Raw genomic sequence first — 24,684 nt, 5'->3', positions numbered from 1 at the left:
GAGAGAGAGAGAGAGAGAGAGAGAGAGAGAGAGAGAGAGAGAGAGAGAGAGAGAGATTTAAGAAATGTTCTCACAGTATACAACAGAATAACTGGGAAAATGTAGATATTGTAGGAGCAACAGAAATATGCTGTAATTAGATAACGATGCCGGATAATTTTGATTAAATATAGCAGTTACAAGGAGAGAGAGAGAGAGAGAGAGAGAGAGAGAGAGAGAGAGAGAGAGAGAGAGAGAGAGAGAGAGAGAGAGTGTTATAAATTGTACTTCCTAGTTAAGAGCTTATTTCAATCTCTTCTTCGGTAATTTTTATTTTACCATGTTTTCGGTTGCGTGCATAATGGCAGCAAGTAGAAATGAACCATATTGTGTTAAGTTCCCAAGCCCCATAAAAATCGCTCGTAATGTCGTAAGTTATCACATTCATCAAAGTACACAGTAGCCTTTGCATACTTCGACCACCAACATTATCATGAATTAACGTCATCACTTGCTTGATATACTGTAACATTTTTTATTCAGTGGATTCCATTTCCTCATATATGTTTTCATGTAATGTGTTCAATAACTTTTTCGTAATACTAGGCATCCAGTTAATTCTAATAGTCAGGCCTTCTCCATCATGAGGCTCAATACTACACAGTGTACTAGAAGTTTTATTCCAGCTGTGAACAAGTTTAGGAATGATCTTCCTAATCGGGTAGTTGAATCGGTGAAACTTCATAAGTTTAAACTTGCAGCGAATGCTCTTATGTTGAACAGGCTGACATAAGTCTTCTTATAGGTAATATAGGCAAAATCTATCTTAATGTTGCTGCTGTTCTTTAGAATATTTTATTTCAGTCGTTCATTTCTTCTCTTGTAATATATTTAGTTACTTATTTCCTTGCCCCACTGGGCTACTTTTCCCTGTTGGAGCCCATGGGCTTATAGCATCCTGCTTTTCCAACTAGGGTTGTAGCTTAGCTAATAATGATAATAATTGCTTTCCTTTGTGATAATCAGGTTTTCACGAATTTTAACATTCACGGGGAGATCCTGGATATTAGTTCAAAGTATAAAAAACCACTCATGAATGGCAGAGGCAAGGGAGAGTGACATTGCCCTATCAAGCAGGACAATGCCCTAGAGACTGACAATGTATATATATGATCAACTCCCAAGCCCCCTTTCCACCAAAGCTAGGACCAAGGAAGGCTAGGCAATGGCTGCTGATGACTCAGCAGATAGACCTATAGGCTCTCCCAAACCCCCGGTTCTTAGCTCACAAGAATGGTGAGGTTGCAGTGACCAATTGAACCAACGAGTCTGGGCGTGACTATCTGGCGATCACCAGGCAATAACGTTACCAACAGGCCACCACAACCAGGTTATCCTTTTTTATTTTTGTTCATGTTAACATTTTAGCTCCGCTCGCAGTAAGACTTGATAAAATAGCATCTTTGACCATAGTCATTGTTACGATAATTTATGTAACCGCTTTGGAGTCCTTGGGCTTGTAGCATTTTGCTTTTCCAATTGGGGATGTGAATTATGTAGAAATAATGATGATATTCTGTTTGAATATTCAATATTTTTTCAGTGTTGTAGTGGAAATTCCCAGTGTGCTTCTTATTTCTCCCTGATACGTATAATGTAGAATTTCAGTGAATTAGACTTTATCGTCTGATTTTTAAAAAGTAATATAGCTGTTAGTGGTTTACTCATGGCTACTTTCACACAGCAAGTCTGTCAGCACCCCCCCCCCCCCCTCTCTCTCTCTCTCTCTCTCTCTCTCTCTCTCTCATATTGTTTATCACTCTTTTATATCTAATATTGTCTCTCTCTCTCTCTCTCTCTCTCTCTCTCTCTCTCTCTCTCTCTCTCTCTCTCTCTCTCAAAATATTGTTTATCATTAATTTACTGAATTTAGATCCCTTATTAAATCGGAGTTCACCAGAATTGTCAATACGGTCACAGATGTTGGTTTTATCTAACCTAACTTAAATATGCCTGAAGTATCAGTTAGAGCTAGAAGCATTTCTTTACCTTAGATATATCTAAATTCTTTATCTTTCATATCAGTATCACCTTAAGACAGCCAAACTCCTCTGTTATTAGCATTGAAGTTATCGCAGATAACATAACATGCAGTGAAGTCAAGAGACTGCAAGATCATTTAATGATAAAAACTCAATTTCCAAAATATGTTTTTTTTTAGATTATGTTATATTTTTCATAATTTTCCAAATCACGGAGAGGATTATTGATTATCTCCACCAATGAAGTTGGAAGGAGTTTGTGTTTTACCCCCTGTTTGTGTTTGTTTGTTTGTGAACAGCTTCATGGCGATAATTTTAATCGTAGAGTCATGAAACTTACAGGGATTACCTGTTATGTGAAAAGCTGGAAACGATTAAACTCTTGAAGGTCAAGGTCAAAGGTCAAGCAAATTGCCAAATCCACGTAATCAGCCATAAGTTTGAACATAGTTGTCACAGAGACTTCAAACTTTGTTCATATTTGAGTGTATGAAAATCCACGCCAATTCATACATATTAAGGTCAAAGGTCAAAGTCAAGGTCGAGCAAAAGATCGAGTAATAAGCTACTGCGACGGAGGTCTGCGCTCTACTGAATACCCCTCTAGTTTCATCTGTTTACTAGACGAAAATAGCTTAAATATGCATTCATCGCCATGGAGAAATAATACACGAAATGAATTTGTTTCATTGTGAATTACCATTTGAATATCACCAGCTAAATGGTCTGTACTCCATTTCCATTAATAATGCTGAATAGCTTTTTCTCTTCTTGGGTGGCGGGACATTAGAGCGATAACGCAGCTCTCCCAGGTTGTGCAATTGTCAGAGGTGATTAAGCTTTGTCATAATCATTTCAATTATTCATTTTAATCATTCCCTCCCCCCACCCTCGTGTTTAGAGCTGTTTGTGTTTTTGTGCACGTAAGTATTTTGTATTTAGTATTGAAAAAATGTTTTATTTAATTTTCATTGTGAGTATTCTTGGTGAAATGGCTAGCACACTGTACTAGCTCCTGTCTAGTACAGTGGTAAAGTGTTCGCCTAGCATTCGCATTTCAGCAGATCGATCCTAGCCCGTGTTAATGTTTTTGTGTATAAGTATTTTGTATTTAGTATAGAAAAAATATTTTATCTTATTCTTTATTATCGGTATTCTTGGTGAAATGGCTAGTAACACTGTACTAGCTCTTGTATTATAATACAGTGGTAACGTGTTCGCCTAGCATTTGTATTGCAGTAGATCGATCCCAGTTGTTTACTGAGGAGGCCACTGATGTGGTTGGGCACAACAGTAGGGGATTAGGCTTTCCCGACTGACGTTCTAGTAATGCTATACTTTGATATTTATTAATTATCCTTTTTGGACATTAAACATAACAATGAATGAAGGTTGTGTATGTAGATGTAAATACAGAGTATGCTACTATGCGCTAGTCCTTTTGGGGCCAAACAGAAAAAGATCCTTAGGTAAAATATATATGTACTGTGTGTATGTGTTTAATTTTCAATTCTTTCTTACCATTCCTTTCTAGAGAAAAAAAAAGAAAAACAGTCGAGGAGCCTCGATTAGTGGATATGATGAGTTTAAACGTGGTTGGGGTCAACATTAAAAGGGAAAATTTTTTTTTGCTGATGACTAGGTTTCTCCACTTCTGAATACAAACTCACTCTCTCTCTCTCTCTCTCTCTCTCCTCTCTCTCTCTCTCTCTCTCTCTCTCTCTCTGCTCAAAAATGAGTTAGACAAGATCATAAGAACTCTTTATATGCTTAAACTAAATTTCTCTACCAAAGAACAAATGGAGTCTCTGCGAATGGACTAAAAAGTCTGTGAGACATCCAAAATCCTTGTAACTCTCTCTCTCTCTCTCTCTCTCTCTCTCTCTCTCTCTCTCTCTCTCTCTCTCTCTCTCTCTCTCTCTCTCTCTCTCTACATAATTATTTTGAATGTCACGAAATTTCAATTCCTTCCTCCAGCTTTTAACCAAATGTGAACTTGTTTTGTAAACCATCTGTTGTGAATTATTCATTCTATTTTCATAATGAATCAAAACTGTTTTGAGTGCAAGGGCCAATGACTTATTATTTTGTTGATGAGAACCTGGAGAGAATTTCTCTCTCTCTCTCTCTCTCTCTCTCTCTCTCTCTCTCTCCTCTCTCTCTCTCTCTCTCTCTCTCTCTCTCTCTCTTCACGTCAACTTCAGCGGTAATGCTCAGTGTAAATTAATCTGGGCTGACCCCTTCATATTTTCTAGTTTTCGCCATGAATATTAAATGATTTTATGCATCGGAAATTCTGATGGTTAAATATTACCAAGTTTTTTTTTCTCTCGAAAGACCTCTTATGTGGGAACTTTTTCTTATTAATAAAAAATGTTAGCTAATGGTTATTGCTTTACTAATACACACACACACACACACACACACACACACATATATATATATATATATATATATATATATATATTTCCCAGGTTATAAGTACTTTCCTTTCGTTCAGGAACTTGAATCATCAGGAATATTATCATATTTCATATTTGTGAGAATGATGATGCAGATTTTTTTTCAGCAGTTGCATGTATAGTGGATTTATGTTTATATATATACACATACATATATATACTGTATATATATACATATATATATGTATGTGTATGTATATAATGTATATATATATATGTATGTATGTATGTATGTATGTGTATATATGTAATGTATATATATATATATATATATATATATATATATATATATATATATAATTTTGTGATTGTAAGTGTTTTCAGTCTTAAAATATTTCTCATTTCAGGGGATTAATCCGAATAAAATAAATAAAGTGACAGCTATCTCATTCATAATTTATTTCACGTTCATATTCTTCCACAGCCATTTTTAACCATTTATGCATTTCTCCAAAGCTTCAAGACTTTTGCTTCGATTTGCACCTTCCTAAGAAGATTTGGCCTAACCCTTTCAGACATTCTCGCCTATAGTTTCTATAGATATTCCAAGTCTCCTCTGAATCTCTTCCACACATCCTGCTACACTGTTAAAAACTCAATTTTAATCGGAAATTCTTCGTAAAATTTCTGTATTTCAGTAAAATACAGACGACCGTAATTTTACCTTACTTTGTTATTATCTTTTACGGGTTGGTGACCATAATATCACTCCTTTGCGTCAATCCATCCGTGTTTAAAACGGTAAATGCCTGGCAACATTTATTCCATGATTTTTACCGTTTTTACGGCAATTTTTTAAGTGTACCCTTTTACCGTTTTTTACGTCAAATCTTTAAATGTACCTTTGCTGTTTAATTTTTCCTGACTCTATCCACCCACATCATCATTCCTTCTTTATATGGAGTCCAAATGGCCTACATGAATCTACCACTTCCAATCTCTAACCATTCACATTAACATCCATTACCAAAGTGCCTCTCTTTCCATTTAACTTCATAACTTTACTCTCGACCGCATTTAAGTGAGACTTCCCCCTCTTGTTAACACTTTCCAGCTCTTTCACTTATGGCCGAAATAGGGATGTTAGAAAGGAGACTGGAACACGACTTTACCTGTGCAAAATAGATCGAGAGGAAAGGTGAGAGTGGGGTTTGGGCCAGATGAATTTTAATGAAAATGATAATTTTAATATAATGATAATGATAATTGAAGACGATTCATAAAGTTTTAATTTGATAAGAGCAATGGAGGAAAAACCCGTCATTGGTGCTTTTGCAGCTATTTTCTATGCTCAGCACACACACACACATACACATACACACACACATATATATATATTTATATGTGTATATATATTATATATATATATATATATATATATATATATATATATATAAATATGGATATATATATAAATATATAAATATGGATATATATATAAATATATAAATATATATATATATATATATATATATATATAATATATATAGATAGATATAGATAGATATATATATATATATATATATATATATATATATATATATATATATATATATACTGTATATATATATATACATATATATATATATATATATATATATATATATATATATATAAATTATCTATGTATATGTATGTGGGTGCAAATTATTTTCCTAGAGACAAACTATTTCGTAAAACTAATTTTGCTGTTATTTATTTTTGTTTTTATAAGCAGTATTTGATGTTTAGTTAATTGTGCATGTGTCATTTTGTTACAATAATATTCAAGCCTTATACAGAAAAATAATTCTGTTCAGGATTTAGATGGGAAATATCTTATTCACTTATCCTATAGCTTTTAGAATTATTTAATTTTCTGGATTAATACATTAATAACTTCAGTCTAATCTTTATGTCGTATTTTGATTTTTTCATAACCCACTATGTCAAACAAGTTTTAGAAATAATTCATTTTTTTCATTAACTTTGACGAAGTTTTGATTACTGTCTTCGAAAGCTTTTTACCCAACATTTTTTTTTCCTTTTCTTTCTTTCATTCTCCGAGAGTTCCCGTCCACATCGAGAAATTCTTATTTTTTGACAACATCGGATAATAAGTTTACTATTATGTTGTTTTTACGGCTGGTACCTTTTATCTGAAAGTTAAAGGTTTCTGGTTTCAGTTCCATTTTCATCAGAATAGATACTCACCAGAACGTCAGTTGGACAAGCCCAACCCCCCTGTGGTGTCTAACCACAGTAGTGGCCTCCCCAGTAAACAGCTTAAACTCACGGTCCCGGTCGGGGCTCGATCTGCTACCATGCGAAAGCTATGCAAGCAATTTACCAGCGCTGTACCAGCTAGAGTTTCATTATAGGGTTTAAATGTTGTGAAAAAAAATATATTTATAAATCCATCTACTCCCCAATAAACAGCTTAAACTCACGGTCCTGGTCTGGGATCGATGTGTTGCCTTGTGAATGCTAGGCAAGCCAAATACCAGTGCTGTACTAGCCAGAGTTTCATTATAGGGTTTAAATGTTGTGAAAAAAAAATATTTATAAATCCATCCGTTATCCAGTAAACAGCTCAAAGTCACGATCCCTGGCTGGGATCGATCTGCTGCCATGCGAATGCTAGGCAAGCACTTTACCAGTGCTGTAGTAGACAGAGTTTCTTTGTCAGTTTTTAAAGATTGTAAAAAAAATATAAATGCATCCTCTCCGAGACACTCGTACCCAAATGCGGGAATATTTATGAATGAATTGCTACATGTTGAAATGTTTTTTTTCTGTAAATGAATCCCAGATCTGGAATTTTTTTTTTTTTTTTTTTTTTTTTTTTTTTTTTGATGAATTCGTTCTCCACAACTGTGTCTGATATTATCTGGAGATCAGAGAAACTCCGTTTCCACCGAGGTCCTTGTTCTAATCGCTTGAGAACCCCCCCCCCCCCGTTTTTTAAAGATAATCTGATGATCTGGCCGAATCAGCAATTTCCAGAATTTATCAAGATTTTCATTGCTCGTTGTGACACGCTCTTCCTCTCCATATTTTCTGTCTTGATTCTTCGGCGTCTTCTATCACATTGGAAGTTTTGACTTAACATTTGTGGTTTCTCTATCGACCAGGCATCATGATAACTGAAGTTATTTAGTGACGTAATGAATATTTGAATTTGTGAAAGTTAAATAGAAAATTAAAAACATTTACTCATGACTGCATACTATTCAAACATTTGAAATAATAAATTGATTTAAAACTAAGGGGGCCACTCAGTAGAGCGCAGACCTCCGTCGCGGGAGCTTATTTCTCGACCTTTATCATTACCTTTGACCTTGACATGCATTAATTGGCATGGATTTTCATACACTCAAATATGAACCAAGTTTGAAGTCTCTGTGACAGCGATGTCCAAACTTACGGCAGATTACGTGATTTGGACATTTTGCTTGACCGTGACCCTGACATTTGACTTTGACCCTCCAAAATTTAATAATTCCCAGCTTTTTTGATAGCTGTTAATCCCTGCAAGTTTCATTATTCTACGATTAAAACTGGGGTCAGGAAGCTGTTCACAAACAAAAGAGAGAAAAAAAAAGGGGGGGGGTGTAATACATAACCTCTTTCCAACTTCGTTGGCGGAGGTAAAAGGTAAGTTTAAATAATTCAAAATCCTTATGGGTACTGTACCACATAGAGTACCAAATGTTGGCTCTTTATAGATGGTAAAAAGTTTGTATTTTTTAATATTGTCTTCGAATTCCCAATACACTGCTTTCTGTTGTTTTTTTTTCTCTTGATCCTTATTATACTTTTATTCTTAATTTAATCATCAATATATCCCTCCCGTGAGCTCCATGGAAGCTCATATTTTTTATGATGGAAAGAATTATATTATTATTATTATTATTATTATTATTATTATTATTATTAGCTAAGCTATAATCCTAGTTGGAAAAGCAAGATGTTATAAGCCCAAGGACTCCAACAGGGAAATAAAGACCAATGAGGAAAGGAAACCAGGAAATAAGTAAACGATATGAGAAGTAATGAGCAATCAAAATAAAATATTTTAAAAACAGCATTATTATTATTATTATTATTATTATTATTATTATTATTACAAGCTAAGCTAAAATCTTAGTTTGAAAAGCTAGATCCTATATGTCCAAGGGCTCCTACGGGGAAAAATAGCCCAGTGAGGAAAGGAAACAAGTAAATAAACAAACTACAAAAGAAGTAATACACAATCAAAATAAAGTATTTTAAGAACAGTAACATCATTAAATTAGATCTATCATATATAAACTATAAAAACAAGCGGAAGAGAATTAAGATAAAAGTGTCCGAGTAATAATAGTAATGACAATGAATAAATTAAGCTGAAAAGATTAGGTAATAGAGTCAGAAAATTCGTATACTTATTATTTGAAATTTATTTTAATTTATTAAAATAATTAGTTCTGTATTTTTAATTTTCAAATATTCATGGTCTTCTTAATCTTATTCTTTAATCGTCTTCCCCTTATTCCATAATATCTAGGATTAGTTATTCTTTTACATCTTGTTTTAATAATTAATCTTCGTCATATTTTCTTCCTTTACATTGTTACTTCCATTATTCACTGATAATCTCGAATTGTATTCAGTTGATAGTTTTATAGTATTTACTAACCATTTTGCTTCTTTTGCTTATTATTATTATTAATATTATTATTATTATTATTATTACAAGCCAGGCTATAACCCTAGTTGGAAAAGCAAGACGTTATAAGCCCAAGGGTTCCAACAGGTAAAAATAGCCCAGTGAGGAAAGGAAATAAGGAAATAAATAAACTAAAAGAGAAGTATAAACAATCAAAATAAAATTTTTCAAGAACAGTAACACTCATTAAATTTGATCCTTCACACATAGCCTACTATCAAAACTTCAAATAAAGAGGAAGATGAATAGGATAGAATAGTATGTCCGAGTGTACCCTCAAGCAAGAGAATTCTACCCCAAGACAGTGGAAGACCATAGTATACATGTAGCGGCGCTGCCTGTTTTATAGACACATGGCCTCCCTTGGTCACGAGTCTCCTCCATCTACTGTAACCATTCTTCCTAGCTCAAGTTACGCTTGAGTTCTTCTTTCTCCTTAATCTTGTCTATTTTACCGGGACCGGCAAAATAAGCTTCAAAGTAGGTTTGTCTATTTTACCGGGACCGGCTAAATAGCCTCTTCCTTGAAAAAAAAAAATATGCTCTTATATAGACAAATATATTATCATACTCATTCATGGAAAAAAAATAAAGAATCTAATGAAATTCATTAGAAATGAGCTTGACGTTATCTTTCATTTTTTTATTTATTTTAATAATTACTTATTTGAATACACCTTCAGTGAGACTCCTTGTAAATTACATTGTTGCTTACACGTGTCATGTAATATTTTCATTTTTCACACTAAAAACTATGGCTGTTTTAACTATATAGTTATTTTAAAGGCTAGAAAATATATATTTTTTTTTGACATGATCATTGGACTCAAGATTTTATACCACTGACATTGTCTTGGACTTTGTCTCTTTAACTACTTGTCAAGTTGTCACTTGTCAGCCATGTTTGTTTTGTTGTTCGATCGTCCATCCTCATGGCGTAAGAAAGTGTCTGAGTGAGTTTGGGAATCTTCTTTCCTTTTTTTTTGTGATTTCGAACAATTTCTGTGATTTAATACTTGGTAAGTTATGGCTCATTATTTAAGCTGCTTTATTTGATATAAAAGAAGTATAAGATATGAGTTAAGTGTAAGAAATAGAGCGTTGTACATGCTTTAGTAGCCAAGGGCCAATGAAACTTTATACCTAGCCTACATGTTTTAGTAGCCAAGCCCGTGAAACTACTTGTATACAGGGTGCTATTTTTGCTAGTCTTGATGATAGGTTACTTTATGCTAGCCTTAAGGATTAAGTAAAATCTTAAATGATTTTATGCTAGGGCAGAAGTTGTCTAAGGTGTAAGTGTATGGCCATCCAACAATAATGGTGTTTACAGTGTGTAGGTTTATCTTTGGTGAAGATTATGCTTGGGTAACGATATATCATTCATTTTTATTCTTAAATACTAGTTGTGAATTTATTACATCTTTACCTAGTGGCATATTATTTTGACCATCATTGTTGGGCAGGACTCATTTTGGAATATACCCTCACCTCACCTATGGGCAACAGGATTTTTTTCGGTATTGTTACAGTTTCATCCATTATGGGAAATCTATTATAATAATATATTTCCCGAGTAAAGCAAGTCTTTTGTAGTATTTCTGTAAAATATTATCTGTCGCAAATGCCTAGTTCTTTATATATCGACGATCAAACTCACGCTACTCATGTCTTCCTCCCAGATTTTTTTAAAGTCTGTTGTTATTGTTGACTGTGTCTTGTATTTGCTTAAATGAGCCCTGTAACCACTATAATCCGCTGACAAACTAGTCCACTATGAAGTCTTACACGTTTGGCCAATCACAGCGCCTGTCCACTATGGCGTCACACATGTTTGGCCAATCACAGCGTGACAATACATTGTCTTACCCAGGCATTTCATTTCGTTCTTAGACATGAAGGCCATAGCAAGCACATCATCTCATATTGCACAAGAAGTTGAAATTCCATCTTCTTGTCCTGACTGTTTCCTAACTTACAATGAATTTGTAACTTATGCGGGGAATATGGAAAAACTTGTGGATTTGTGCCAGAGACACAATTTAATTTTACAAAATAAAAATTGTCCTGCATGTCAAGGAACCTTCGCAACGGCTTCATGTTTTCCTCAAAGCACCAGCACATCTTTATGAACCAACAGTTTAAGGTAAGCTTCATTAATTTATAGAGTATATTATAATGGTGATAGTATAACGATGTATACAGCAGTACCATCACTTTGGATTTGGTTTGATGGATGTGTTTGGTAGTGGCTGTAAGGGGGGGGGGGGTCGCAGGGGCTAGGCCTAGGTAGGGGTACAGGGCCCTAGGTTAAGTGGTTGTATTAGGTTGGGTAGTGTCCCGAAATTCACTGTGGCCTTAAGGGGGGGTCGCAGGGAGGGCGGAGACCCCTCCCGGTAGGCCTAGGTAGGGGTACAGGGCCCCTAGGCTAGGTTAGGTGGGTTTATTAGGTTCAGTAGTGCCCTGAAAATCACTGTGGCCTTAAGGGGGGTCGCAGGAGGGGCAGAGCCCCTCCCGGTAGGGCTAGGTAGGGGTATAGGGGGAGGGGTGGTGGAAGGATAAGTATTCATTTATTGCAAATATCATTTGACGCCCCCCCCCCCACCCAAAACCCCGGTTCCCACCTGGTGTCCCCCATAATTGTTGGGATGAAGTAGGGTCTTTCTGCATTCTAGAACAACAATTACATAGTAAATCTCTAAATCGGATGTTTTGCGGTCAAAATAAACGTTAAATTCGTTGGAACTACACTATTTCTGATGCAACAAATATATTTTTATTCTAGTTTCGCCATAATGGAAGAAACTGTAAATTTACCTTTTTTTCCCCCTGTCACTAAGCAAGATATATTTTTTCCTTAAGCAAATGAACCAAGTGATAAAAAGGAACCACACTCTTAATTTTGTCGTTTTTTTATATAAATTTACTTTGTATTTTTATTTGCAAGACTTCATACTACTTTTCTTGCTAGAGAAACTTTCGTTATAACTCTTTCCCTTAAACTACCGTAGCCTTAACCTTGCTGTATCATTAACCTACTAAATCACCAACTTTTCAGTTAATCATTGTGTGTATTAACAATTGTGTGTAACCACAGTGTGAAACTGGGAAATGTTTGATGGGAGTTTTCTAAAAAAATGGTGATACAAGAATGCATCATTACCTAACCTAACCTAGGCTAAAGGATGAAAAGTCAAGTGGTAATCTGAAATGCATCCTGGCCTAACCTAACCAAACCCAACCATACCATTGTAGGTACCCTGGCTTAATCCTTAATGTAACTTTATCTATAAGGTCCTGTGCCCTGATTAGCACAAATTAACGTTCTAAAAATTACATAATTATTTAGAGATTCAGCTTAATACAAAGTGCCTCATCATTCTTGAAAACCAACCAATTCCTTGGAATCCATTAACCCGTAAAAATGCTTTACTTTGCTAATTACAATGATATAGCCTATTTTGTCTCCTAAGTCTCTAACCACATTTTTCAATAGTTAAATTATACTGTTTTTAGGTGCAAAATTTTGTCAGCTATAATGAAACCGTTAACCCGAATCTTAGTCTAAGAGCCAAATGATATCTGTAGCTCCTACCTGTCAGACAATATTTTTAGGCCCTTTAACTGTTATTTTTTTTTTAGGTCACTTTCACAACAAAGCGTGGTCTGACACATGCTATGTGCCACTTTGCAGTGAAAGTACCTTTAAGGTAGTGGGTAATTCTATTGGAGAGTTGTGTGGTGTATTCTTTCAACTTCAGAACCAAGGCAATAAGTAGTGGTTTGGGCTTAAGCATAGGTACCAAGGGCCACCTAAAAAAAGCACGTCTACCTGTACACTATTGTTTCACAACATTTTGACTCTGGTAGGGAGGGTTTTCTTCCTTGGAATTCAGTATGTTTTGCTGGCATTGTGTGTTAGCTCTGAATTTTTGGTTGGTTGTGAAGGGATTTTCATAATTTACATTTTGTGTTAAGTCTTCAAACTTTTTTTTTTTTTTAGTTATGAAGGGATCTTTATAATTTACATTTTCTTTTTTACTTTTTTAGTGGTTTTTTGGCCTGGTAAATAAGAACAAAGGTTACTAATAATTTGCGGTATTTGTTTATCCTCACTGCTCATGAATTTGAATTCTCATAACATTATTCTTAGAGAAAATTCAGACTCCACCAGGGAGGTAGAAACCTAGAATTGTACGAGGAGTCTCATTAGATGAATCCCTCAGGGGTTATTGGCTCAATTTAGGATGCCTACCAACCGCTTGCGGCTGCTGCATGCCATCGTTGTGCCACCAGGGCACCACAAATCTTGTTAGATGCAGAGTTAAGTGAAATGCTTCAGTGTTACTTTCTCAGGCTTGTTTTCCCTACGAAATGGAGAGCTCTCCGTAGCACTCACACAACGGGCGTGTGAAACATAGCTTTGTAAGTTTAATTTTTGCCAGCCTCTATTCCCAAAGGAATAGCGTCAACCTTTATTCCCAAAGGAATAGCGTCGGCCTCTATTCCCAAAGGAATAGCATCAGCCTCTATTCCCAAAGGAATAGCGTTAGCCTCTATTCCCAAAGGAATAGCATCAGCCTCTATTCCCAAAGGAATAGCGTCAGCCTCTGCTAACGTTCATGAATGATTGCAAGCAAGTATTCACTTAAGGGCAAATGTTTAATACCGATGTCAGTTTAATCACTCCACTAGCTGGATGTGCACATGCTCATGAACTTGTTGACAAGGCTACAGGTAGTCAACAACTAATCTCTTTGAGCAATAATGTTGCGATTCATCGCATATACATTATTCTCACAAGCAGGGTCAGGCTCGTTTTCAAACACTTACCTGGAGGCAAAGAAGTACGCTTGCGCAAGTGCATGCTGGCAAGCAATCTTTTCTACCAACAAGAAATAGCTACCATCATACAATTAAAGCTTCGTTTTAATAGATCATTAGTTTCGATGGTTATATACAAGAAGTCAGGTCTTGCATTCCCTCCTACCTTCTCGTAACCAGGCATAGCTACAGTAGTTTATTCTCGAGTAGACTCTTCCTTCTCTCCAGCCAGTTCCTTCTTAAATTTCGGGTTGGCCGAAACTTCGCATAAGCGAATCCGCTTCCGGGGAGTGAACATTTGGAACTTATGCCAGTTTTATCAATCGTAAACAAAGAAATACCAACGTTTTCGTCGTTTCTAAGGAATCTCGGCCATAAGGAGGAGGAGGTTTCGATTGCGATTGTTGACCAACATCGTCTATCAGTTCCAGACGCAACGAATCATTCTTCGGCCTGCCTCGGTGGTTTGTGTTACTGGTTCATGGATGGACTTATGTATACTGTATACAGTATTACCTGTCCAGCAATGAATTTAACATATGTCCAGATCTAATCTGCTTCCAGCATTCTTTTTAGGAATATATCTATAGTCCTGCCACTGGAAGAGCCAGGCTGGAGAAATCTGTGCTTTTGAGTCATTAAAGACTAGTTGCCAGGTTTTAACAGTTTTCTTCTTAGTGGAGGCATCTCGTAACTGGTGAGCAGATAGCAACTACTCCCCTCAATTGAGTTTTCATTACTATCTTCCAATGAAAATTAGTTATTATCAAATTTCTATCTTACGTAATTTCAGGGTCTCGGTAGACTAGGAAGATGAAGTTGTTCCGTAACCGAAATACAAACCACGCTATTTACATAGGGTATTACTTTCGGTGTAGCTGAAATGGCGAGCCATTAGATTCTTAACAAGGGTTAACTACCTCCGTGCTAGTTAGCAGGGGTAGGGGAGGGGTAGCTAGCTACCCCTCCCCCCTTACACACTGGTGACTGACTCACTTCGCTTTTGGCTCGGACGACGAACGGATGTCTCTGTTCCCGTCCTCACATGGCAGCCATTTATTGTTTTGTCTTTACTTAATTATCTACTTTTCTTGTACTCATACAGTGAGCCCTCGTTTATCGCGGTAGATAGGTTCCACCGCGATAGGTGAAAATCCGCGAAGTAGTGACACCATATTTACGTATTTATTTAACATGTATATTCAGACTTTTAAAACCTTCCCTTGTACGTAGTACTGTTAACAAACTACCCTTTAATGTACAGAACACTTAATGCATTTACTACAGTACCCTAAACTAAAACAGGCACAAATATTAAAGGCGATTTTATATCATGCGTTTCCTAAACACGCCAAAAAGCACGATAAAAAATGGCAACCAATGTTTTGTTTACGTTTATCTCTGATCATGATGAAGAAACAAACGCATTTAGTGTACACATCTGTGTATAGGTTAGTTTTTGCATCTATTATATTGATTATACAGTATGTTGATTTTGTTATTACCAATGTTTTACTTAATTTTTCTTAGGACTTCCAAACGAAATGTTTTTCTTTATGACGCTGCCTGAAACGACGGCGTCATAAAGTACGCTCAGTAAACAACCACGCTCAGTAAACAAACGAAGGCATTTAACGCACATGATGAAAGTGATAAATAATGATATTACAGTAAAATCTTTTAGAAAATATGTTATTAAATAAGAGCTTGGTCCATTTATTCAAATGTCTTTATTATTGAACAATGACCACGGTCAATCTGAAATGAACATAAAACATATTTAGAATAAATGATGAACAATGTATATAACTCAAATGAACATAAAACATATTAACAATAAATGATGAACAATGTATATAACTCAATGTTTATAACCCTCTATCTCCCCCCAAGTTTTTAAACGGCCTTTTAAAATGTCTCTCGTGGAGGTCGGTTTAAAACTGATGTCAAAACATTGGGTGGCAATTAAACGTCCAAATTATAGGTTCATGAACACTAAACTCCTGTTAGCATGTGAAGGAACGGAAACTTGAAAAACAATTATTGTCATGTGTTGATCATGATGACACTATAGCTAGTTCATCTCGAAATCACAGTGCCATGTTGGCGGTCGACGGGTACGACTGGACTTGCGTTGCTCCAAATTTGGCTTGGCAGGAGTTAACTGCGATGGAGAGTTTGTGCTATCATTGGGAGGCGGAATCTCTGCTTGATGATTCGCAGTGTTACCGAGGTTGTTGGGATAGCATTCCGGAGCAGCAACATCAAAATGAATGTTAGGGGTAGTACCACTTGGTAACGGCAAAGTGGTCAGTGGAAGAGTACCATGTGTGTCCGGATTTTGGGTTGTCGGAATGGTGTCCTTCGCAATGGTCTCAGACGTTTTAGTGGTCGAAGGATTGGCAATAGGTACAATCTGATTCCGATTATAGTCATCTCTAATTGTACGGACTTCTGGAATACTCCTGACAGGCACGTATTGTCTCAAAAACTTCCGGTTCCTTAGCGTGACCCTACCAGAGCCATCAACTCTGACGACGTATTGGTCGAATTGGCGGACTTCTATGATGACACCGGTTTTGTCCCATTTCAGGGGGTGATTTCCTGTTTGATTTTGGATGCGAACCCGGTCACCTACGGACAGTGGGGGTAGTCTCTTGGTGTGCTCTGATAAGCGCTCTCCCTGTTTAAGGTGTCGATGTCTTAGGGCCTCCTCTCTTGCATCGAGTGTTTCCTTCCACGTGTCGTGGGGACGGTACCTGCCGGGCGGGACAGGTATGAAGTCTGATGGGACGACCAAATACACATATTGCAGGAGATAACTTGGTATCTCTGTCAGGTGTGTTCCTGTATTGGAGCATCGCACGTTGGAATTCATCAGTGTTGAGATCACCATTACTGCCCGTGTTGTCCGCTATAAGACGCTTGACAGTTTTGACGCCTATTTCGGCTCTGCAATTACTATGTGGGAAGGCCACAGAGGAAAGGCGGTGATGGACTCCCCAGTCCTTTAAAAACTGCCTAGTTGCCGTCGCTGTAAATTCAGGTCCACCATCAGATGTCAATTCATCCGGAATCCCAAATGTCACAAATGTTCGGCGTAGTGAAGTTATAAGACCCTCTGCACCGTTCGAAGATCGTTCAACTATGGGCCAATTCGAGTATCGATCAACTATAACTAAATATCCAACTCCTCGGTAGTGAAAGTAATCTGCACAAACACATTGGAATGGGTAGTCTGGAGATATAAGGGGTGTAGGCGGAGCACTAGGATTCGAAGGCGCGATGCGATTGCAGTGGTTGCATCCAGCTCGAAGTGCTGTTATAGCGGATGTTATCCCTGACCAAAACACAGATGACTCTGCTCGCGATACCATAGAGGTAATTCCTTGATGTGCTGAATGAAGAGATGTGAGAATTTCCTGACGAAGGGCTGGAGGAATAACTATACGCTCCTTGTATAGTATCACACCATCAACAGTGTAGAGATGCTCGCGGAATTGAAAATACTCTCGAAGATGTACAGGAAATTCTTGGCGAGACTCTGGTACTCCGCATTCTATAAGGCTGAGCAGTTCATGCATGTTATCGTCACTACTTGTGGCAGTGCGAACTCTGTCCCAGGTGACTGCTCTCACGTTAAGTGAGTCAAGTGAGCATACTGCTGATGCGGTGATACAAGTATCAATATCATTGTCAGTGGAAACAGAATATGCTGATGGCAATTTGTGTGGGGGAACATTTCTCACGGAAGGTACACTGTCAACTGATGCAATGTCATCTTGAAGCGATAGCTTTTCAGATTTTCCAGTTGGGTGGCGTGATACTCCATCTGCAGCGAGATGCTTGACCCCTGGGATATGAATCATGGGAAATCGATAGCGGAGGGACTTTTCCTTCAAGTTTCTGAGACGTGAATTTGATATGTCCTCCAATGATCTGTCACCAAATATTTTCAACAGGGGTTTATGGTCAACTGCGACCACCAGATCTTCACAGCCAAGAACAAAGTATCTTGCCTTATCAAGAGCATTGACGACTGCCAACGCTTCACCTTCAACTGGTGCATATCGAGACTCAGCTGCATGTGTGAACCTACTTCCGACAAGTGTGATCTTCCAACCAGTGCGACAACAAAATGGTCGGTTGTCTGGACAGTCGCAATGTTTCTGGAACAGCCAGAATCCAATTCCTGATTTTGACCAATCGGTGGCGAGACAGGTAGGTTTTGTCTTGTCAAAGATTCGCACGCCTTCTTCAATTTCGTTGATAATGGCAGTTTTAGACTCCTCAAAGAGTGCATTAATATTGTCATTCCAGGTGAATGGTGTCCCTGGTTTCAATAACTGTCTGAATGGTAGCATTTTGTCGGTCATGCTGAAAGCATACGATACTTGGTTTACTAAACCAAACCAAGATCTGACATCGGTGATATTTCTTGGGGTTGGAAAGTCCATAATTGCACTAAGATATCTTGCACATGGGCGAAATGTGTCTGGGGTTATTTCGAATCCAGCGAATTCAGCTGTGACTTCTGCGAAACGAAATTTGTCAGGGTTGAGTGTTATGCCGTGTCTTCCACATATGTCGAGCCATTGTACAGCTTGGAAAAAAACTCTCCTCTATTGAGTCAGACCAAAGAAGAACATCGTCGACACATTTTGTTTTGTTGGGTATCTCGGCAACTATTTCATCATACCGTCGAGTATATCCGTCGCCAGAAGCAATATACCCTTGAGGGGTGTTTTATAACGATAGCGTCCCCAAGGAGTGTTAAACGTAGTTAAGTGACGGTTAGATTCCTGAATCGGTACACTGTGGTATCCGTTCCAGGCATCAAAGACGGTTTTCTTTTTTCCTTGTGGTACTGACCTTGCTTGGTGAAATGGAGAAGGCGTATGATGCGTTTCTCTCTTAGCGTGCACATTGAGAGGCTGAAAATCAACTGTTCGTCGAGGTGTGCCATTTTTCTTAGCACATACAACCATCCGATGGCACCAAGTTACTGGTTCTCCGATTGGGACAGGTTCAAGGACACCAAGGCGGACGTCCTGGTCAAGTCCAGCTTTAACTTCCTCTTGCCAGTGTAATGGCACTGGCACTGGTGTGTGACGAGCAACAGGATCAGCATTCGGATCGATCATCAACTTCATTGGGGGTCCATCCATTAGTGGTAACGGTTGGTGGTCACATACGTTGAATGTACTTGCTTCGTAGTACTCCAAGAGGTAGTCCTTTAGTTTAGACCGGTTGGACTCGGTTGCACTGAACGGTAATTCTGTAGGTGGCGGAGGTGGTAGTTGACGTTTTGGGCAGTCACATTGATTGGCTAGTCCACTAACGCTTCCTACTTCATTGTTGGTGGCATCTGGAGTTTCCGATTGTGTGTCATAGATTTCACCAATAGTCGGAAAACTATCCGATATCATGGCAAGGGCGATGCAGGCTTCCCTACTGATGAAGAGCTTATCCGAGTTGTCGGTGACATATGTCATTTGTCTAGTCTCAACAAGGTTCCCCTGCTCATCTGTTCCTGAGATACAAAGGATTGTGGCACCGAGGATTTTAATGCCTCTGTTATTTGCAGTGTGCATTTTCATAGTTACAGGAATGAGGTCACTTTGCTTGAGGCCAAGTTTGTGGATGACCTTGATACCTGCGAGACAGCTTTGGCACCCAGTGTCTGCCATTGCAGATATACGAACAGCATGTGTACCAGATTGAAGGTGGAAACCAAAGGCTTCGTAATCCTCAGGTGATGTTCTGATTGTCAGATTTATGAAAGGTTGAGATTTGGAAGGTCTCTTTATCCAAGTATCAGATAAGTTGTCATACAGATGGTGGTCCAAAGCCAATGTCTTGTCAGTGTGTCGTTTAGAGATTGATGATACGCTGCACAAGGTGTTGAACACCGCATTCTCGTAGTCATTGGCATTGTGAGCACTGGGTTTCACTTTTGGTTTGCCCTTACTACGGCAAACACTCTCGAAGTGATTTTCTCGGTTGCAGTGTTCGCATCTATGACCGTAAGCTAGACATTCTGATTTTCTTGCATGTGCAGGAGTGTTTTTACCATGTCCTTTCTTGCCACAGTATGAGCAAACTTCGTTTTTATCTTTGACAGCGGTTTGTTTTGCCTTTCTGTATGAACTACTGGCTGCTGCTTGGACCTCATGAGAGTCTAATAGTCGGGAGGCAGATCGTTTACCAGATTCTTTAGCTTCGACAAACTGTGCAACTTCTTCTAATGGCATGTCCTGATTCTTATCACCAAGTAGATCTAATTGTATTTCAGGGTCACATATGCCGCGTGCTAATACGTCTCTCACTATTATGTCAGTATAATTTACATCAACGTTGCATCCTGGACATTTTATCAGGAATTTGCAAACACTAGCCTGTCCTATAAGTCGTGCGCAGAAACGTCGTACAGGGTCATCACGGTCTTGACGCATGTTGTGTAGAGTCACTCGAGCTACCATGGTGTTTTCCTCTCGAACTGCCAGTTTTTTTATTGCTCCCATCACTTCTACTTCAGTCTTGTTAGCAAGACTGCCACCAGCTGATCGTGTTAAGTCTTTTCGAAGTTGTTGTTCGCAGCATTCTAGAAGCTGTACCACGCGATCACGGTCCTCAATTTTAGTTGCGTCTACATAGTCAGACCATCGTGATTGAAAATATGCCCATTCTTCACTTGTTCCCGCTGTCCATATTGTGGGTCTTTTAACTCTTTCTACTTTGGCAGCTTGTCCAGGAGCATGTGTGGTGCAGTGAGCAGTTATGAGTGCAGCTACGATGGCGGCCTCAAGGTCGTCCGTGACGTAATCACAGCCTGGTATTGGACATCCTACTGCTGGCATTTTGATTAGTTCTTAGGATTTAGTCATTCACAATATCTGTTATCCTGAATCCATCTCTGGCCGTGGTCATAAATAAGAGCTTGGTCCATTTATTCAAATGTCTTTATTATTGAACAATGACCACAGTCAATCTGAAATGAACATAAAACATATTTAGAATAAATGATGAACAATATATATAACTCAAATGAACATAAAACATATTAACAATAAATGATGAACAATGTATATAACTCAATGTTTATAACCCTCTAGTTATTACAAATATTATTTACCGTATCTATATAAAATCATACAGTACATACGTAGCAAAGCAGGAAAACAATTTGAGAGAGAGAGAGAGAGAGAGAGAGAGAGAGAGAGAGAGAGAGAGAGAGAGAGAGAGAGAGAGAGAGAGAGATTGTTTTACGTACGTAAGTGTAAATTTTAAACAAAAAAAATATGATAGGTTACAACATGTATACTCTTCAGACTTTTAAAACCTTCCCTTTAACTTAATGCATACTAAACTAAAACAGGCACAAATATTAGAATGTTAGAATATTAAAGTAAAAAATAAAGATTGTTACTGTACTCACCACGAAAGAAGTTGAAGAAAAACTTGAATGATGATGGCGATGAATTTGCTGCACAGTAGAAATGATGATGATGAAGCTGATGATGTCTTCTACTGTGCAGCCAATGATAGTATTTTACGTCTCTTCAGACGGAGGTGTCTTTTCCTGGGACACCTCTTCAACTTCTTCCTGGGAAACTTCTTCAATTTCTTCCGAAGGCGTACTAGCAGGAGGAACTGGCTCTTTTTTGCGAGGCTGGAAGAACATTGTGATCGGAAGTTGCTGCCGCTGCTTCTTTTTTCGCTCGAAGAGCATCCTGTAGGGAGTCATGTCTTCATTGATTTTGTTGCAGAATTGCATGGAACGAACCATATCCTCGTCCCACTCTTGCGACAATTCTTTCAACTCCTTCGCAAGGTTGCAGAGCTTGGCAAGCCGTTCTAATGTTAAGCCCGTTTCTTCGACATTTTCTTGGGTCTCTTCTTGCGTTTCACTGTCTTCTTCACTGGCCGATTTCGTCAGGTCTTCTAGGTCTGCGTCAGTTAGCGGCTGGGAATGGCAGTCCAACAACTCGTCGACGTCTTCAGTCGTCATGTCGCCAAACCCGTCACCTCCAATTATCGCAGCCAACTGCACAGATTTGCGTATTGCAGAGTGTTGGATTTCAGACGGAGTAAATCCCTCGTCGTCGTAAACAATCTGGGGCCACAACTTCTTCTAGCTCGCATTCACGGTTGCAGGTTTCATTTCTTGCAGTGCCTTCTGAATGTTCTGCAGGCACGTGGCTATGGTGTACTTCCGCCAGTACGCCTTCAAATTGAAATCTTCATCTTCATCTTCTTGGGCAGCATCCACACACGCAACGAGGTCTGCCAAGGTATTCTTCGTGTAGAGGGCCTTGAACGCCCTGATAACCCCCTGGTCCATCGGTTGAATTAATGACGTGGTGTTGGGTGGCAGGAACTCAACCTGAATGCCCTCATGCGACAGGTCAGTTGCGTGTCCACCAGCGTTATCCATAAGGAGAAGGATCTTGAATGGCAAGCCCTTCTCTACGAGATATTTGCTGACTTGCCGGATAAAACACTGGTGGAACCAGTTGGAGGTCAGCATCTTCGTAATCCATGCTTTTTGATTATGCATCCAGTACACGGGAAGGAGATTCTTATTTTTATTTTTCAAAGCGCTAGGATTTTTCGACTTGTAAATAAGCCCCGGCTTTAGCAAAAATCCAGTAGCATTGCCACACATCATGAGGGTAACGCGATCCTTGAATGCTTTAAAGCCAGAGGCTTTGGCTTCTTCTTTGAACAGGAAAGTTCTTGACGGCATTCTCTTCCAAAACAAGCCGGTCTCATCCATATTAAACACTTGTTCCGGCTTGTATCCACCTTCAGCGATAATATTCTTGAACGTCTCGTTCGCGTAAGTTTGCAGCAGCGGAAGCAGCCTCGCCATGCAGGGAAACGCTTTTCAGGGCGAAGCGTTTCTGAAACTTCGCGAACCATCTGGCGGAAAAACGTTGTTTCTGAGTCTGGAAATCAGTGGATGTCCCTGGTTGAGGTTCATCTACATCATCATCATCTTCAGCATGGTCGCCATCGTCGTCTTGAGGTTCCTTTGCCGCAAAATTCTCATACAAGCTCAAAGCCTTGGTTCGGATGGTGTTCCTATCCAAGGCTATGTTCTTCTTCCGGCAGTCGGCAATCCACACTGCTAAAGCACCTTCCATGCGTACGATCGTTTTATTACGCGTGGTAATGACTCGCTTCGCTGATCTACTAAAGGTGATGGCAGCCGTCTTTCTAATGTTCGCCTTGTCCTTCTTGATATAGCGAACGGTGGATTCGTTCACTCCAAAATGGCGGGCTGCGGCCGCGTAACTTCTCCCTTCTTTTAACATATCGAGAAGTGTCACCTTCTCAGCAATCGTCATCATCTTTCGGTGGCGTTTAGGCTCTCTGCCAGCCTTAGTAGAAGCAGAACGCTTGGGAGCCATTGTACAGTAGGGTTTAACAGGAAGTTCAACAAAAAGTTCAACTTTAAACAGTCACGCACAGCACAGATTAAAGTTCACAATAACGTAGCAACATCTACACAGCGATACAGCGGGAGACAAAGTGGCCGCGAAAAGATGCTGGAGGTTGGAGAAGCGGTCAAAACACCAATCACAGGCTAGATTACAAAACTTGGGTTCTGATTCGTCATCTATCAGCGCTTGAACCAATGACAATCCGTCTTATATGCTACGTAGTAGTTACCAATTCAAAGTACAAGGTACCCTACGTACAGTATACAGTACAGCTTTACGTATGCTATGTTACGCTTTTTTTGTTGTAGGATATGTCTCTCTCTCTCTCTCATCACTGTTTTTGTTTCTTGTCCTATTGTGTGTTTTATTGGATATCTCTCTCTCTCTCTCTCTCTCTCTCTCTCATCACTGTTTTTGTTTCATTTCTCATTCTATGTGTGTCAATCTCTCTCTCTCTCTCTCTCTCTCTCTCTCTCTCTCTCTCTCTCTCTCTCTCTCTCTCTCTCTCTCTCTCATCACTGTTTTTGTTTCATTTCTCATTCTCTGTGTGTCAATCTCTCTCTCTCTCTCTCTCTCTCTCTCTCTCTCTCTCTCTCTCTCTCGTACGCTTATTCGAGATGTGATTTTTGCAACAAAGAATATTATTGGATGCAGTACTACGTACAGTACGTATACATACAAAAGATTCATGGAAAAGATGCACATCCATTACATTTGGTACAGTAGTAGCCATCAGCAGCCTTACACCATTCAAATACGGTATGACTGCATCTGATTTGCGTTTCATGTTCGATTTAATTTTACTACGTACTGTCTACTGAATTATCGTATGATCACATTCTCTTTTCGTGTTTTATTTCTTTCTGTACTGAATTATATGTCATATGTAATGCAATGAACAATCAGTAAGAGCAGATATTACTAATTACAGTATTAATGGAATTACAGGTAACGAAATATCGTATTTAGGGTCTTCATATATCGCGGTATTTTTGAAATTTCCGGAAAATCCGCGATATGTTTATATATATGGGTTATGAAAAAATTCCGCGAAGTGGTGATTCCGCGATGGTCGAACCGCGAAGTAGCGAGGGCTCACTGTATATATATATGTAAACATATTTTTATGTTTATGTATATATTTGAGTATAGAAATCAGTAAGTTTCCTTTTCAGTGTTCGTGCTGTGTGTGTGTGTACAATATCACCGTGTAGCCGCCGGCAGTCAGGCCACTACAA

At 38.5% G+C, this 24,684-nt stretch overlaps 3 long non-coding RNA genes across 17 annotated transcripts in view; 2 read left to right on the top strand and 1 right to left on the bottom strand.

Annotated features, from left to right (window-relative positions):
• The window catches only part of LOC137638319 (uncharacterized), a 1,154,758-nt gene that overhangs the window by 375,352 nt on the left and 754,722 nt on the right, over window positions 1-24,684 (bottom strand). The gene's annotated exons all lie outside the window — the stretch shown is intronic.
• Window positions 1-24,684, top strand: part of LOC137638322 (uncharacterized) — an 838,879-nt gene that overhangs the window by 560,502 nt on the left and 253,693 nt on the right. The gene's annotated exons all lie outside the window — the stretch shown is intronic.
• The window catches only part of LOC137638331 (uncharacterized), a 174,508-nt gene continuing 159,892 nt past the window's right edge, over window positions 10,069-24,684 (top strand). The window contains exon 1 of the long non-coding RNA XR_011044062.1: window positions 10,069-10,192. This is a non-coding gene — a long non-coding RNA (uncharacterized lncRNA). The remainder of the gene's footprint in view (window positions 10,193-24,684) is intronic.

Source organism: Palaemon carinicauda, chromosome 3 (assembly GCF_036898095.1).
Source record: "Palaemon carinicauda isolate YSFRI2023 chromosome 3, ASM3689809v2, whole genome shotgun sequence".
Classification (NCBI taxonomy): domain Eukaryota; kingdom Metazoa; phylum Arthropoda; class Malacostraca; order Decapoda; family Palaemonidae; genus Palaemon; species Palaemon carinicauda.
Note: the sequence above shows the minus strand (reverse complement) of the source record. Positions and strands in the feature narration are given on the sequence as shown.